At 41.2% G+C, this 15,143-nt stretch overlaps 1 long non-coding RNA gene and 1 pseudogene across 1 annotated transcript; one reads left to right on the top strand and one right to left on the bottom strand.

Moving 5' to 3' along the window:
- The first annotated feature begins 5,644 nt into the window (after positions 1-5,644).
- LOC140582549 (U2 spliceosomal RNA) lies at positions 5,645-5,773 on the top strand (annotated as a pseudogene).
- Positions 5,774-12,272: 6,499 nt separating this feature from the next.
- LOC140582310 (uncharacterized) lies at positions 12,273-13,776 on the bottom strand. Its single transcript, XR_011985241.1, has 2 exons — positions 13,584-13,776; positions 12,273-13,147 (listed from the first exon to the last, which is right to left on the bottom strand). It is a non-coding gene; the product is annotated as an uncharacterized lncRNA (long non-coding RNA).
- Between the last annotated feature and the right edge of the window lie 1,367 nt (positions 13,777-15,143).

The following is a 15,143-nucleotide window of genomic DNA, read 5'->3' on the forward strand; positions in this document are numbered from 1 at the left end:
TATACATAAAATATGATAAAATAATACATATTTTTAAACATTTAACTGGATAACGACAGCTTCACAGTACTTATATAACCCTGCACAATTTCGAATATCATCACAGCTCCCTGAAAATTAACAGCTATCATTATAGTACAAATAAGCAGTTATCCAGACATCCCGACTCTCCCGGAAGTTCCGGGAGTCTCCCACATATTGACAGCGACTCCCTGATACCCGCAAATTGAATAAAATATCCCGGAAAGAAGAGGAAGTAAACAAGAGTATGCATGCGAGACAGTAGTGTGTGCATCGCGCACTCGAGAGACGCGTGCGTACGACGGAATTATGAGCGAGAGAGAGAGAGAAAGAGAGAACGTGCATATATGTGTGGATCCCTGCGTGTGTGCCTGTAGCCCGTGCTAGACAGACAGCATCCTGATTGGTTTACTTAGTAAAATAAGCCAATCAGATTTCAATGTGGGCGGGCTTCTATTTAACTTCTCGAGGACCGAAGTTATCGGTTCAGTGGAGCATCATGACAGAGGGAGAGTGCCCCAAAAAACGGAAGTATAAAACGCATTTCACTTCAGAAAGTGTATCCATGTTTAATAAGGATGAAAATAATGACAGTGTTGCGTGCTGTACTGTTAGCAACAGTGATTTCAGCATTGCTCATGACGGTTTAAACGACTGTAAAATGCATGTTGAGGTGAGTTTAACAAGTGTCATTTCATGTGCTGTATTATTCAGGTCTACACTAGTTAGACACTTGGTTAGTTGCCAATACTGTCATGAAAGACTCCTTGAAGACTTTTGCAACGTAGCAATGGAATATAATTAAGGAATTTGCATAAATGGTAAAATAATCTACTTATATTATTGTCAAAATAATACATAATATTGACCTTCGTAATTTAGTGCGCTGACTAGAGGAAATTAATGAAGAAATTAAACTGTGAAATCAAGTTTGTTGGAGTTACATCTCACTCCTTGTCGGGCGGTTGGGGGCACCTCCCTGAACTGAGTTTTTGCAGGTTGGGATGTCTGAATTATCCCACCTTAGGGAAGGGAGGGGGTCCTGGCTGTGAAAGTTGGGGGGCGGCGGCAGACGATCTCAGAGGCAAACTGCTGTCCACCCAAAAATGCAGGCCCCTCATGTAAGCTCACATCTACCCAAATGTTCCAACCCCAGAGGCAAGCTGCTTTCAACTCAACCCCCTGACCCCAGAGGTAAGCTCGCTCCCACCCAAACACCCTGGTCACAGAAGTAAGCTGACATTCACCCAAACCCCCAGGCCCCAGAAGGAAGCAGCCATCTACTTAAACGACCTACCCCCAGAGGTAAGTTGACATCCATCCAACTGCCTTGATCCTAGGCGAAAGCTGCCCCGGTACGTCTAGGTGGTGACACTCCATCCTACAGGGTTGACATGATGCATTTTCCTGAAGCACACAGAGGACACATCGGGTTTTAGGTAAGTGTGCTTTGATTTTCTGTGTGTGTGTTTTATTTGGTATGGATTTTATTTAATGGCACGTAAAGATTTTACTGAGCACTGTTTTGGTTGATCACTGTAGCACTTATTCATCAATATTAACATTATTAACATTTATTAGCATTTTATTTGATCTGTTGTGCTGTTTATTGTGCGATTAACCTATTTCATTCCCAAGCTTACTGATTTTATGTGTCTTGGGAAGGTGTATGATGCCGTTTTAGCCCGACCCTTGTGCAGAGTAGGGCTGCACGATATTGGAAAAAAATTACATTGCGATATTTTTTTCCAAACGATATATATTGCGATATTGAGAGCCATCAATCCAGGCTAAAGTCAATAATTACCAATAATTACATATTAATAATTTCACTAATAAGCAAGCTTCATTACAAGTGACAAAAAGGTTACTTAATATTTTATTCCAAAATTAGAACATTTCTGTAAACACAAAAGCAGAACACATTTTTAAATAAAACAGCAGCTTTACACCAACCCCCCTGATTGATTTACAACAATATAACTTAAAATAAATATATTTTTTATAAAACAACTTATAAGCATTTTGGTTCACAATCTTTTAAGTCGACTTTTCTTAGCCAAAGTGCCAAAGTAACACCGTGTTGGTCATCATCATAATCATGGCTAAACAAAATGAAATAAAACCTCTAAACTGAGTATTCTTTAGCATGATCATGATCATGCATGCTTATGTATGCTGTATGCTTTGCTTACTCATGGTTTTCAGCTAAGAATACAAGTCTATCAACCTTTGCAGGCTTGAGACAGGTTCGTTGGCAAGTGACGATGTTGCCACTAGTACTGAAAAGTCTCTCTGACGGCGAGCTTGTCGCAGGAATACACAGGTATTTGCGGGCAAGTCTGGCGAGATGAGGAAAGCTTAGTTTGTGTACTTTCCACCATGCAAGTGGATCCTCCTCTTTGTCTATTGGAGGTGTTAGCAGGTAAGTGTTTAGCTCTGCTTCCAAAGCATCCTTTAGGGTCAGAGAGGAATCACCCTTTGCTTCAGTTTCTCTCTGTTTAAAGAAGCTTCCCAATGACTTCTTTGCTTTCTTTGCCTGGGGTGCACTGGTAACGTTGGGCTCCACGTCAGTGCTGCAGCTTGATTTCTCCTGGCATTCCATCATCTGTGATACCACTCTGGCCTTAACTTGGGTCTTCTTGTCTGCACTGATGAAGTCTATCTTGAACCGGGGGTCCAAAAAATATGCCATATCTAGCAGCTTCTGAGTATCATCATCTTCGTATTTCTCATTGAGGTAGTCCAGCATCTTCATCTTTATGTTCTTGGTCAGGTCTGTGTCTTCCTCTCGCATTTCCAGTAGTGAAGTGTTGAAGAGCTGAAGAACTGGCTTTACAAAGGAGACACTGACGTATTCATCGCCTGAAAGTGCATCAGTGAAATCCAGCATTGGGCCCAGTGACTTGCTTACAGACTCCAGCACATCTATATCTTGCCAGGTTGGAATTAGATGCCGCAGCTTCTTGTCTGCAGACAGGACCTGAGTTAAAGCCTGCTGCTGCTCTAATATCCTGCTGATCATCATCTGTCTGGAACCCCATCTTGTTTGGCATTCTGAGATGAGACAATGTGATGGTAGATTGAGTTCCTTCTGGACTTTTGCCAGGGCATCGCTGGCCTTCCAGCTGTGAGAGAAGTGGCTCACCAGCTTCTTGCAGACTCCTATAGCACGATCATCCTTTTTCACTGCATTTTCTAAGCGGAGAAAACAAACAAAACATTGCGAACTTTAATTATTGAAGCACACTGTTTTATTTCAAACAATAAATGAAGAGCTCTTTTCCAAAACGCGATAAACGCCAATAATAATTTCCTTGTTTAAAATGTACTGCAAGATGCAGTTTCTTTCCAAACCCCAATAAGCGCCGAACTTAATTTTAGCCTAGTGAACGTTCTCGCAATCCAACGTGGCTGCGCTCCTAACAGATGTTTGTTCATTAGGCTATAATTCCTCAAAATACTGTAAGTAAAAAAATCTTATTCTCTCTCTCTCTCTCTCTCTCTCTAAGTTTTCGGTGCTGATGCAGGACGCGTTCATGTAAACGGCACCTAAAAGCTGTCACAAAGAATCAGCAAAAGTAATGATTAGGAATATGTAAAATATTGCAATGAGACATTTTAATTGTTTATTAATAACTGCGAACATGAAAAATAAAAGACAAAAGACTTTTAAAAAAAGACAACCATCAATTTTTGGGAAAAATGGATGGATTTATAGCGTTTTGAAAAGAAAAAAAAAATTACTTTGAATTTATCAACAACAATATAGTTGTTTGATTTAATAATCATTATTCAACATGTTCAGACTAAGCAAAAAACATTTTAACAGGATAAATTGAATATTCACAAAATGTGTGGGTCTAGGTAAAACAATTAATTTCCCTGAAAACTATTGAAATGGAGTTATCGCGTTTTGGAAAAGAGCTCCTCAAATGTGCTCATAAAACTATTTTTTGTTTAAAATTAAATGTTTAGTGTCTGTATTTTTTCTTACGTTTTAAAGCTCTACGTACACACATGCAACAAATTCATTTTACAAGTTTTGTCAGTTTCAGGACAGGTTATTAATTAAAACAGCTCAGTAAAAATTTATTTTTATTTTGGATAAAGATCATGGTCATTACTCACCAACTGCAAGATGCAGTCTGTGGCCGAAGCACTGTAGCCTGGTCCACTTGTTCAGATCGGCAGCTTTCACCATGTTCGCTGCATTATCTGTTGTTATACAGACTTGACGTGTCTCATCTAAGCCCCAAGCGGACACCGCTTCTCTCAGGGCCTCTGCGACATTCTCGGCTGTATGACTTTCCGTGAAAAATGCCGTCTGCAAACAGCGACTTTTTAGCTCGAAGTCCTCTGTGATGAAATGGACCGTCAGACTCATGTAGGGCTCCGTTGTCCTGCTGGACCACAAGTCTGTTGTAGTTGCATAGTATTCCACGTGCGACAGTTCTGCTTAAATCTTATATTTGCATTTTTCATACAGCTCTTTTATTGCAACTTGGGAAAAATATGTGCGGGATGGTATAACATACCGCCTGTCAAGCGTTCGGATCATTTTCTTAAATCCCTCTTTGGCGACGGTATTTAATGGCAACATATCTTTAGCGATATGAAACGTTATTGCGTCTGTTATTTCTTTCTGTCGTTGAGAGCCTTTCTGGTAAGGTGTCACACTGGCAAAGGCATCACAAATATTTGTTTGTTTTGGTTGACATCCAGATTTGGCTTTGTATTCGTCGTAAAGAGCTTTGTGGTGCCGTTTTAAGTGATCAGACAAATTGGTGGTGTTTCCATGTTTTGTGGCCACAACTTTATGACACTCCATGCAAAGTACCTCTTTTTGGTCAACATCCTCCTTTTTGTAGCCGAAATAGTCCCAAATAGCTGATTTCGACTTTCTTTTTCGCACATTTTTAGCAGTGAATGTTGGCTGTGAGCGGTGAGCAGCAACACAGTGAACCAATCACTGTGCAGGCACGCGGAACGTGCATGTCACCCCAGCAACAAGCCATACAACAAACTCGTGTTTACTGTGCTACCGTTCTCTTAATACACAATGGGCTTCTACCCTTCACATCGTATGTTCCGGCGATGTGACTATCGCTCACGCGCACATCGTGATGTCGATGTCAAAACAGAATATCGTTCAGCCCTAGTGCAGAGCTTGGAAGTCTGCGGATGTGTTCCTTTTTAACCCTCTGGAGTCTTGGGGTAGGGGACACACTTTCACTAACTGGGGCATGCTCACACATTTCATTCAATATCATAAACTTAATTCCTGGCAAATAAATTATTTCTTATATATTTGGTTTGGCAACAAACTCATCTTAATCTTTGTGTACTTTGTAAATATGTCAGATTTATGTGAAGTTTGTAATTTGACATTCAAAGTATAGACATTGCAAAATGCACTTTGGAACACTGTGGGTAGTTCTATTTGTTTAATATTATCTTTGAAAGTCTTATTGTACTGTGTTGGCATGATTTGCATAGTGTGGGAATGTTTCAGCTTTATAGATTGTGATTATGTGTTAATGTAAGTAGTACAAGCATAATATTTATTATTCATGTATTTGAGCTGATTTACATTGTGTTTTGGTATGAAAAGGTTATTTTGATACGTCCCCCATGGAGGGGACCACATATTAAACGGATTTTTGGAACAGGGAGCCGGAAGTGGGGCTTGCCCCATCTCCTCCAGGCATCGACCCGGTATTGCAGTGCTTCCGGGAACGGTGCACCTCTACTGCCCCCTGTTGTTGAAAGGCAGAACTGACTGACTGAATGGGTGACTAATAGACTGAGTGCCTCTGGATGGCCAACTAATTAACCGCATGTGGTGTGAGGGAGGGGCCCTGTCCGTGCGCGGCCCCCATTTCCCGCCTTTTTTCTTTTTTTTTAAAGTAAGGTGACACGCTGTCGTTTGTGCGGTGGGCAGCTGTGCTGAGGTAAGGCATGACTTCATCTTTGCCTTTTGAATTTTCCCTCATGTTTGTTTAAATGATTGCTGTTTTTTGAGAGGACAGGAGGACAGGGAGGACGCCGGTGGCTGCGACGCCCCTGGGCATTCTACTCTGCGCGGGGGCGTCACGGAGGCCCGGCTAACGGCGACCCGCTAAGCGGCGGCCCCATATCGACTCGGGTCTCTCTTCGGTCTTCAGGACCGGTATACGTTTCTTCTCTTTTCTGGATTGGAAAAGACAAGAGCAAAAGTGGAAGAGTTGACGAAATGGCGTCGGATGGCGTAGCTTCTAGCGGTGGGGCGTAAAGACCTTGCATTCCAGAGCATCGCTGCGCATATGAGAGTCTGCTCCATACATCTCCGTTCAGGTAAGTCAGGTTCCAGTGTGATCACTAGACTCCATTCCTGTGTTTGTCCCTAAAGAGAACAGCCAGGATAGGAAATGCTGGAAACCCATCCCGACCGGAGTCCATCCCTTCCCGGTGACACAGTAACCCGAAAGTGTTTGTGAGTGTGGTTTATGTCAGATTAGGAGAGCTGAAATGAACCTTTTGTTGGATGATAGTCGGCGACCAAAACAAGAGCTAGATCACAGAAAAGTGTTTCAAAAGCGACAGTGTCAAAGTGAAATGCAACGCTGGATGGAAGTTTTCTAGTACTGATGAAGGATGTAGAATCAGAATCCAGATATGTTTCCATACAAGGAATTTGCCTTGGTGGTGCTTTTACATGACATTACAAAGAACATAAGAACATAAGAAATTTACAAACGAGAGGAGGCCATTCGGCCCATCAAGCTCGTTTGGGGAGAACTTAACTAATAGCTCAGAGTTGTTAAAATCTTATCTAGCTCTGATTTAAAGGAACCCAGGGTTTTAGCTTCCGCTACACTAGCAGGAAGACTATTCCATACTCTAACTACACGCTGTGTAAAGAAGTGCTTCCTCAAATTTGTTTTAAAATGTTCTCCCGCTAATTTCCACTTATGGCCACGAGTTCTAGTATTTAGAATAATATTGAAATAGTCATTTGGCTGAAGAGCATCCAGACCCGTTAGAATCTTATAGACCTGAATCATATCCCCCCTTAGTCTCCTTTGCTCAAGGCTAAACAGATTCAGTTCCGCTAACCTCTCCTCATAAGACATTCCTCTAAGACCAGGAATCATTCTCGTAGCTCTTCGTTGCACCTTTTCTAAGGCAGCAATGTCCTTCTTGAGGTATGGTGACCAAACCTGCACACAGTATTCTAGGTGGGGTCTTACCAAGGAATTATATAAGTGTATCATCACCTCCCTTGACTTAAACTCCACACACCTAGAGATATAACCCAACATTCTGTTGGCCTTTTTTATTGCTTCCCCACACTGGCGAGAGTTACCCACATTTAGCAAAGACATATGCAGAAAGGTAATAAACAATAGACTGGCAATTGGGTAATATGATAATTATATGATAATTAAGTTTATTAATGGTAGTAATGATGGTATTATGATATTTATATATGTGTGTGTACATAGTAATCATTGTAGTATGAATATAAACTATATAAATGGTATAATAATTTAAAGGGCTCTTAAATGGTGCCGTTATTAAGTAGCAGCCAAGTCAACTATATGTGCAAGAGTGCAATATGTATACAGAGTTTGCAGTATGTGTGCATAATGTGCAAGAGTGCAGAATATAATCATAGAGGAAGTTTATCAGTTGTTCACTGGTTATGCTGGTGGATATTTCACTGCAGCTGACGATTAATTGAACGTCCATTCAGAGACTGGTTTGGTTAATGAGAGAGACTACCTGAGGGGAGAAGCTCTTGGCATGTCTTGTGGTCTTGGTTCTGATTGCCATGAGTCTTCTCCTGGAGGGTAAGGCTTGAAAGATGTGGTGAGCAGGGTGAGATGGGTCCTCAAAGATTTTGTATGCCCGTTTCCTGATTCTGGTGATCTACAGTGTCTGGAGGGTAGGCAGGTTACTGCCGATTATTCGCTCTGCTGAGTGAATGATCTGTTGCAGTCTGGCCTTGTCTCGTTCAGTGGCTGATCCAAACCAGGCTGTGATGGAGGAGGTGAGGATGGACTCAATGATTGTAGCGTAAAACTGGGCCATCGTGGTTATAACATGTTATTTTGGATCAGGCACGGACAGTTGTGAGAGTTCATTCCGCATTAGCTCCGATAGAATAGTATTAAATGCAAAGCTAAAGTCCACAAACAGAATCCTAACATATGTCTCAGGGCACTCCAAGTGTCGGAGCAAGAAATGGAGTCCAGTGTTAACTGCATCGTCCACAGGTCTGTTGGTTCTGTAGGCAGACTGTAGCCTGGGGTCAAGCGATAGGTCTGTGATGGTTTTAAGGTATGACAGCACAAGTCTCTCAAAAGCCTTCATTACCACCGATGTGAGAGCCACCAGTCTGTAGTCACTGACTGGTTCAGTGACTGGTTGAAAATATCTGTGAAGACAGGTGACTATTGATCTGCACAGTGCTTCAGAGTGGCTGGGGAGACAGAGTCTGAACCAGGAGCTTTCCTTGTATTCTGGCTACTGAAGATCTTGTTTACATCTCTGTCGTTGATTCTCCTGGGGAGGTGGCTGGACGTGGGGGGGGGGGGGGTGAGCTGGGTATAGTGTGGGCGAGGTGTGAAGGTACCCAGGTGTGAAGAAGACCATTGAAAAGGTGAGGGCTGTATGATGCGCGAATGTGGCTTTTCAAACCCGCAGTAGAATTTGAACAGGTTTTTGTCACCACTCCTGTAAGCTTCATCTTTTGTTTTATGAAGCTGCCTGAGTTCAGTTGTAAACCATGGGTCGTCATTATTATAGCTGACAACAGACTTTTTGGGAATGCGAGAGTCCTCGCAGAAGCTTATGTGCCATGTTACGGTGTCCGTGTATTCATCCACGCTGTTAATAGCAGTTTTGAAAACATTCCAGTCTGTCGAGTCAAAGCATGATTTTAATTGCTCTACAGCTCCACATCTCCAGTGTTTCACTCTAGTAACGACAGGTTTAGCAGTTTTCAGATTTTGTCTGTATGCTGGAATTAGATGAATTGTTGCATGGTCAGAGTTTCCTAGTGCAGCACCAGTCATTTTCTGTCATTAAAATGTGACGTCTTTTCAGTTAGCTATTTATTTATTTTGGCTTTTTCTTATTATTATGTGTTCATTGTAATTGATTAATAAAATTATTTATTTTCATTATTATTTCTTTTACTTATCTTTGAAATGTGATTTTGACATTTTAATTTGATTGTATCCTTGTCTTTGTAAAGCACTTTGAATTGCCTTGTGCCCGAATTGTGCTATATAAATAAACATGCCTAAAATCTTTGATGATGACAATGTGCCCAGCCGGCTGTGAACTGTTCTTCGCTTTCTCCATCTTTGCATTTCTTGCATTGTGAAGATCTGCGAGCTGTTTAATTTTAGTGACCACTCCTTTTCAGGATTATGTAGTGTATGTTTAACATTAGTTCAAAGTGTGGAAGGGAAATTTAAAGTGATGGTAGGCCAGGGTTGGGAGGCATTGTGGGATTGTTCTTGTGTCTCAGGTTTTGTTGTTTTGGGGATGGTGCCGTGTGTCCTTGCCTCACAGCCACCTGCACGGAACCAGCTTTGCAGGCCACAGACCTTGGAGAACTGGGCTGAAGGGAACATCGCCGGGGGGAGAAAGGGGGCCTGCAGGAAGCCTTGAAATGTAGCTGCTATACTATGCTAGACGCAGTTTGTTGTATGGTAGCATTTGAACACACAAGCAAGTTATGTACCCATAAGGGTTGTATATGTTTACGCTGAAGTCTTTATTTAGGTAATATAGGGTTGGGGTTTCCCTTACTGATAGCGTTGTGAGCCATGCCAGCCATGGACACCGAAGGGGGGGTTGCATCTTTTTGCTGGGTTGGGAGTGGAATTTCCCTAATGTTTAGGGTTTTTGCCCTCCTTCCTAGGCTGGATAGACAGGCTTATGTGTGGGACTCATAGGAGGCCTAGGCCTAACGAGGATTGGAAGTTGAACATCCTTGAAGTAGACCAATAGAGGTGGCGTATTATGTTTGTTGTATGTTTGAAACCTGGTGTATTAGGATGAATTTGCGGACGATTACGTCACCCACGTGACATGGAATTAACTTTACTATAATATTCTGGAAAGTTGTAATTGTGGATTAATTCCGATCGCGTGTGGACTGATCGTCCTGAAATTCAGATCAATCGTCCATGATTCACCCCAAATGTCACTAGACTGCACGAACACGTTATTTAACGATCCCCTGTAAAACCTAACTTTACCATAAATAACTTGGGCTCATAAAAGAAGCCAGGATGCTTATCTTGGTTTCGGGAGATAGGGTGGGGGGTTGGTATACAGCACCCTATATTGCCTGTAGGGGGGAACAGGGAGGCGTTGCGCAAAGTCACCTGGCGCCAGGACGCCCATTGTATTGTATTATCGTAAGCAGAATCACTCGGACAAAAGGGGGAATTGGAGCACCATATATTGCCTGGGGGGAAGGGGTGAGCCTGGCCAGCTTACCCCCTGCCCACACGCAACTCTAAATTTAGTATAAAGGAAGGGGGAGATCCCAGTACTGACCGGAGTTCAGCCGTGGGATAGAGCGCGCATCGCCCGGCACTTTCTCGGAACTCGTACGTGTTGGTCTCCTGCCAGGACTGAAAGGGCTCCCCAGTCCATGAAGGTGGGTGATGATAGCACGTCCGAGTGTAAATAGCTTTGCAACTGCTTATGCTTTCCATTGATTGTTGCGAGTAAATTATCGCCGCTTGTGATAATATTTCGTAACTTATGTTTCCTTGCTTCTTTTATGTATTATTCTTCTATATATATTCATACCTTTGCACCTAATACTATTAGCTATAAGATATATATTATTTGATATCCGTTGTAGTACGAGTTATTTTGCATTGCCTTCAATATGATAGCTCAGTATTGGTGTTAATGTGAGATCATTTTGTATTACTTATTAAAGTGTATTTGAGTGAACCTAATCGTGCCTGTTTGTTCCTTCGAGAGCCCTATATCCCTCTCTCATCCATTTTAAGACACCTGGTTTACAGATGTTTGGTAACCAATCAGGGCTTAGAAGTCCATATAGGGGAATTCGTCTTATAGTATATTAACCTGCTGATTTCTGAGTGCGGGGTGCATTGCGCATTGTCCCCGAGTGTGGCTGGAACACTATGCTGGATTGCTGAATAAAGAAGAAAATTTTGCTCATTACATGCGAGGTCTGGAGTTTGATTCAAGTGTGACAGAGTGAGAGTGATTATAGAGGATTATAGAGTCATAGTTGTTTGGGTTAATTCTGAGTACCACAAAAGTTTACAAGCCCTATTTTGGCCAGAGCTAATCCTAATCATTTTCATCCTTGCCGTTTAAATAATAATAATAATAATAATACATTTAATTTATAATGCACTTTATATTTGAAAGCAAATCTCAAAGTGCTACAAAATTAATTCGACCCGAATAGCTCTGTTAAAAAGATAAGTTTTAAGACCAGATTTAAAAGCATCAACAGTCTGTGGCATCCTCAGATACTCAGGAAGAGCATTCCACAGTCTAGGTGCAGCTGCGCAAAAGGCTCGATCTCCCATGCACTGAAGTTTAGTCTTAGGAGTTTTCAAAAGATGTAATGATACAGTTTTGCTATATTCCTGAGGTGGAAATAAGATGTTTTACACAGATGTTTGACATGAGCCTCATACGACAAATGAGTGTCCATTTTAACCCCAAGGTTTATAACAGATGTTGACAATGGGATATCTTCACCAGGTAATACTGGTGATGTTAGAGGCCCTAACCTGGTGTGGGGTGCCTACTAACATAGCTTCAGTTTTAGAGCTGTTCAGCTGCAGGAAATTTTGCTTCATCCATGACTTTATCTCCAATATGGGCCAAATCACTCATGAATAGATGTGTTTGTGAGAAATTGATCTGTTTTAAGCATTTTCAATTTAAATAAATACTGCAATACTCATTGCAGAAATACATCTTTTCCAATATTGTGCAGCCTAATAATGAAGTACTTACTACTACGAGATATCTAACAACATACGATGCAACATTCAACAGGGGGTAGTGAAGTGATTCGTGGCTGATCAAAGTGCCAATTCGATGTGGGGCAGTGATTAGCATGTGGAGAATGCTGCAGCAGTATTACAAAATCAGCAACTCTTTTAAAAATAATAGTGATATAAATATATTATTTATTAATAAGTATATAGAATCAGTACACAAAGTATAAGTATATAAAGTTTAAGTATATAAAGTATATAAGTATAAAAATCTTAAGTATAAAAATGATATAAGTATAAAAATGTTATAAGTATAAAAATGTTATAAGTATAAAAAGTTTAAGTAAAAAAGGTTTAAAGGCCTCAGAGGACTGCTGCTCCTACTCATCAGAGTGGTTCTGATGCTTGAACTTTTTCTTCAGAGCCTCTGCTAAAATGGCAGCAAAGTCCTCTGAGGGCATGGGCGTCCCCTGCGTCAGTCCCCTCCTGGTCACTGGCGTCCCACCTGGCGACCTCAGCACTGGGCGCAGTTTAATGTGCGGCAGCTCCGCCAGAACATCCACCATGTTGGGGCCATTGGTGGGTCCTGTGCCACTTCCCTGAGGATGACTCCTCTTCTGCTTCGGGCCCTGGATATTAGCAGGCGGAGGAGGAGGAGGGGGCAGGAAACAGCTTGGAGCTGAAGTGGGGACTACAAAAGGAGTCCCAGTGGTCTCCGAACTGCTCCGGGATATATGTGGGTCAGTCAGGGCACCAGCAAGCACGGAGATCTCGGACCGGAAACGGCCCACCTTGTGTTCGAGAGCTGCAATCTTTTTCCAAACTGCCGCCCACTCGGACCCTGCCTCTGCTGCAACAGCAGCATGCTGGAGATCCCCGTGTCCACTGGGGAGGTGGATGCCACTCCCGACCTTTGCAGGGGCGTTGCCATTTATAGCAATCCCCGTTGCAACACTTGAGGATGTCTTCACAAAGCGCTGGGAAAGAAAAAAATCTCCAGTTGCAAAAAACTTGTTACATTGCGCAGTTCAACGCAGAGGGGGCGACTCTGTGAAACAAGCGATCTTCCTTGGTCAAAAAATACTGAATTCGGAACGGAATCAAATCCAAAAAAAAACAGTCTGCACACAAAGTACAGAGAGTTAGATGTCTTACTTAAACATCACACAAAATTATATTTTTTTCCATCATCCATTAACATACAGCGCAATCTCAGATTCACATTAGGCCATACTATACAGATTTCCTGAATAACATTAATATACACATATACATGTATATACTTATATATGCACATTATAAACATTTCAACCTGCAATGGTACTAACAGGGTGGCTAAACTGTATAACACCATATCACAGTCAACGTATTCCGATCAATTAGCAAGTAGCCTTATAGGTAGCTTTAGCATTTTACATACAACTACAAAAAATGATACATTAGTAAAGAAAATAATCAACCACACAATCAGCAAAGGTTCACATTCATATCCTGACTGTTTTTCCTTCACACTAATGATCCCTATATCTATATTTTCAAACAGGTAAATTGACCTACCAGGATATCCAAAAGAGAGCACTTGCACCAAAATCTTTCTATCCACTAATTGCTGCAATTGTATGCTTAGGCCGAAAAAAATAAACAGTGCTCTAAACGTTGACATCTACACAAATATATATATGTATATATACGTTTATTTCCCTAAGTTGCCGTTCACTCCTCTTTCCGCTCTCTTTACCCGCCTTCCTCCGTCTAGAAAAACCCGCCGGAAAAAAAAACTCCCACCCTACCATTCGGCACTCAGGAACGTCTTAAAGAGACAGCTGCCCACTTTGGTATACACACACTTATTGTAAGGTTCATGTCTCCCTCTTTACAAATTACGCTCTATAATAGCTTCAAAGCCTTATGGTAGCTTTATAGACCTGGCTACATTTGGTTTTGTTATTATTATTATTATTGGTATTAGTATTATTATTTTAAGAATGAAGCTAAATAATATAGCTAATATGTCACATATGGGTTAAAATGCAGAGGACACATTTCGTCGTTGTGTGATGTGCCAAGAATGGCACTTGATCACAAAGTACAAATACTTTTTTACTTGCCAACATTCATAAGCAACGTTATTTTTCAGTTCAGTTGCGGTTTTTATAAATCTTGGTGATTAATATTCGCGGAGAGCGTGGGGTTTCCATTTTTCTATAACATTTATATTGTTAAAGGAAACACAACTTAGCAAGCTGTTTAATTTTAATGACTGATTGTTTTCAGTATTAACTAGTATTTGTTTAACATTGGTTTAAAGTTGACTGCTGCTACTTTAGCAACAGCTCGGCATGCGCTCTCTGAGCTGATCCTAATCACTTTCATCCTTGATATTTCAGTCAGTCATGAATGGAGGTGTTTGTGAGAAACTGATTTATTTATTTTTTTAAAAAGATCCTTTATAAACACTCCAATACTTACTGCAGAAAATGATTTTACGCAATGTCCTGCAGTCCAGTTATGAAATACTAATCTAACAACATACAATGTGCTGCCCACAGAAACGCTGTCTGTGCGCAGCCTACTGGCAAAAAGCGGAACTACAGTTACAGCAAATAAGGCAGAACGGAAACATCGGCGTCACTCCTTGGACTGATGATAGCTTATAAACAGTTCTCAGTAATCGCTTGTGTGATTATAAATGTGCTGTGTGTTATGTCATGTATAGTGGTTAACAGGGGTTAAAGTAAAAAAAAAACTGAGCCTGAACTTTTTTTTGGGGGGGGACTTTTTTATTTGAAGGACTTACTTCAAATATTGACAATAATAACAAAAATAAAGTACAAAAAAAACTGCTAAACAATAGCAAGTGCTTAAAGTGCATAAATAACAAGTGCTCAAAGTGCTAAAGAACTGAACTGCTAAACTGAAGATTAGAAGTGACATCAAGGCCATTATCACTTATTTTTTCTTTTTTTCTGGGTTGTAAGCAAAGTCTTGCAAACTCTTTCTTTTTAAGATATTTGGACCAGAAGATGGAGCTGGTACAGTGGAGGAGGATGAGGCTATGGCTGGTCCAGATGATGAGGATGAGGCTTTGGCTGGTCCAGAGGGAGGGAGAAAGAGTTT

Source organism: Paramormyrops kingsleyae, chromosome 24, assembly GCF_048594095.1.
Source record: "Paramormyrops kingsleyae isolate MSU_618 chromosome 24, PKINGS_0.4, whole genome shotgun sequence".
NCBI lineage: Eukaryota > Metazoa > Chordata > Actinopteri > Osteoglossiformes > Mormyridae > Paramormyrops > Paramormyrops kingsleyae.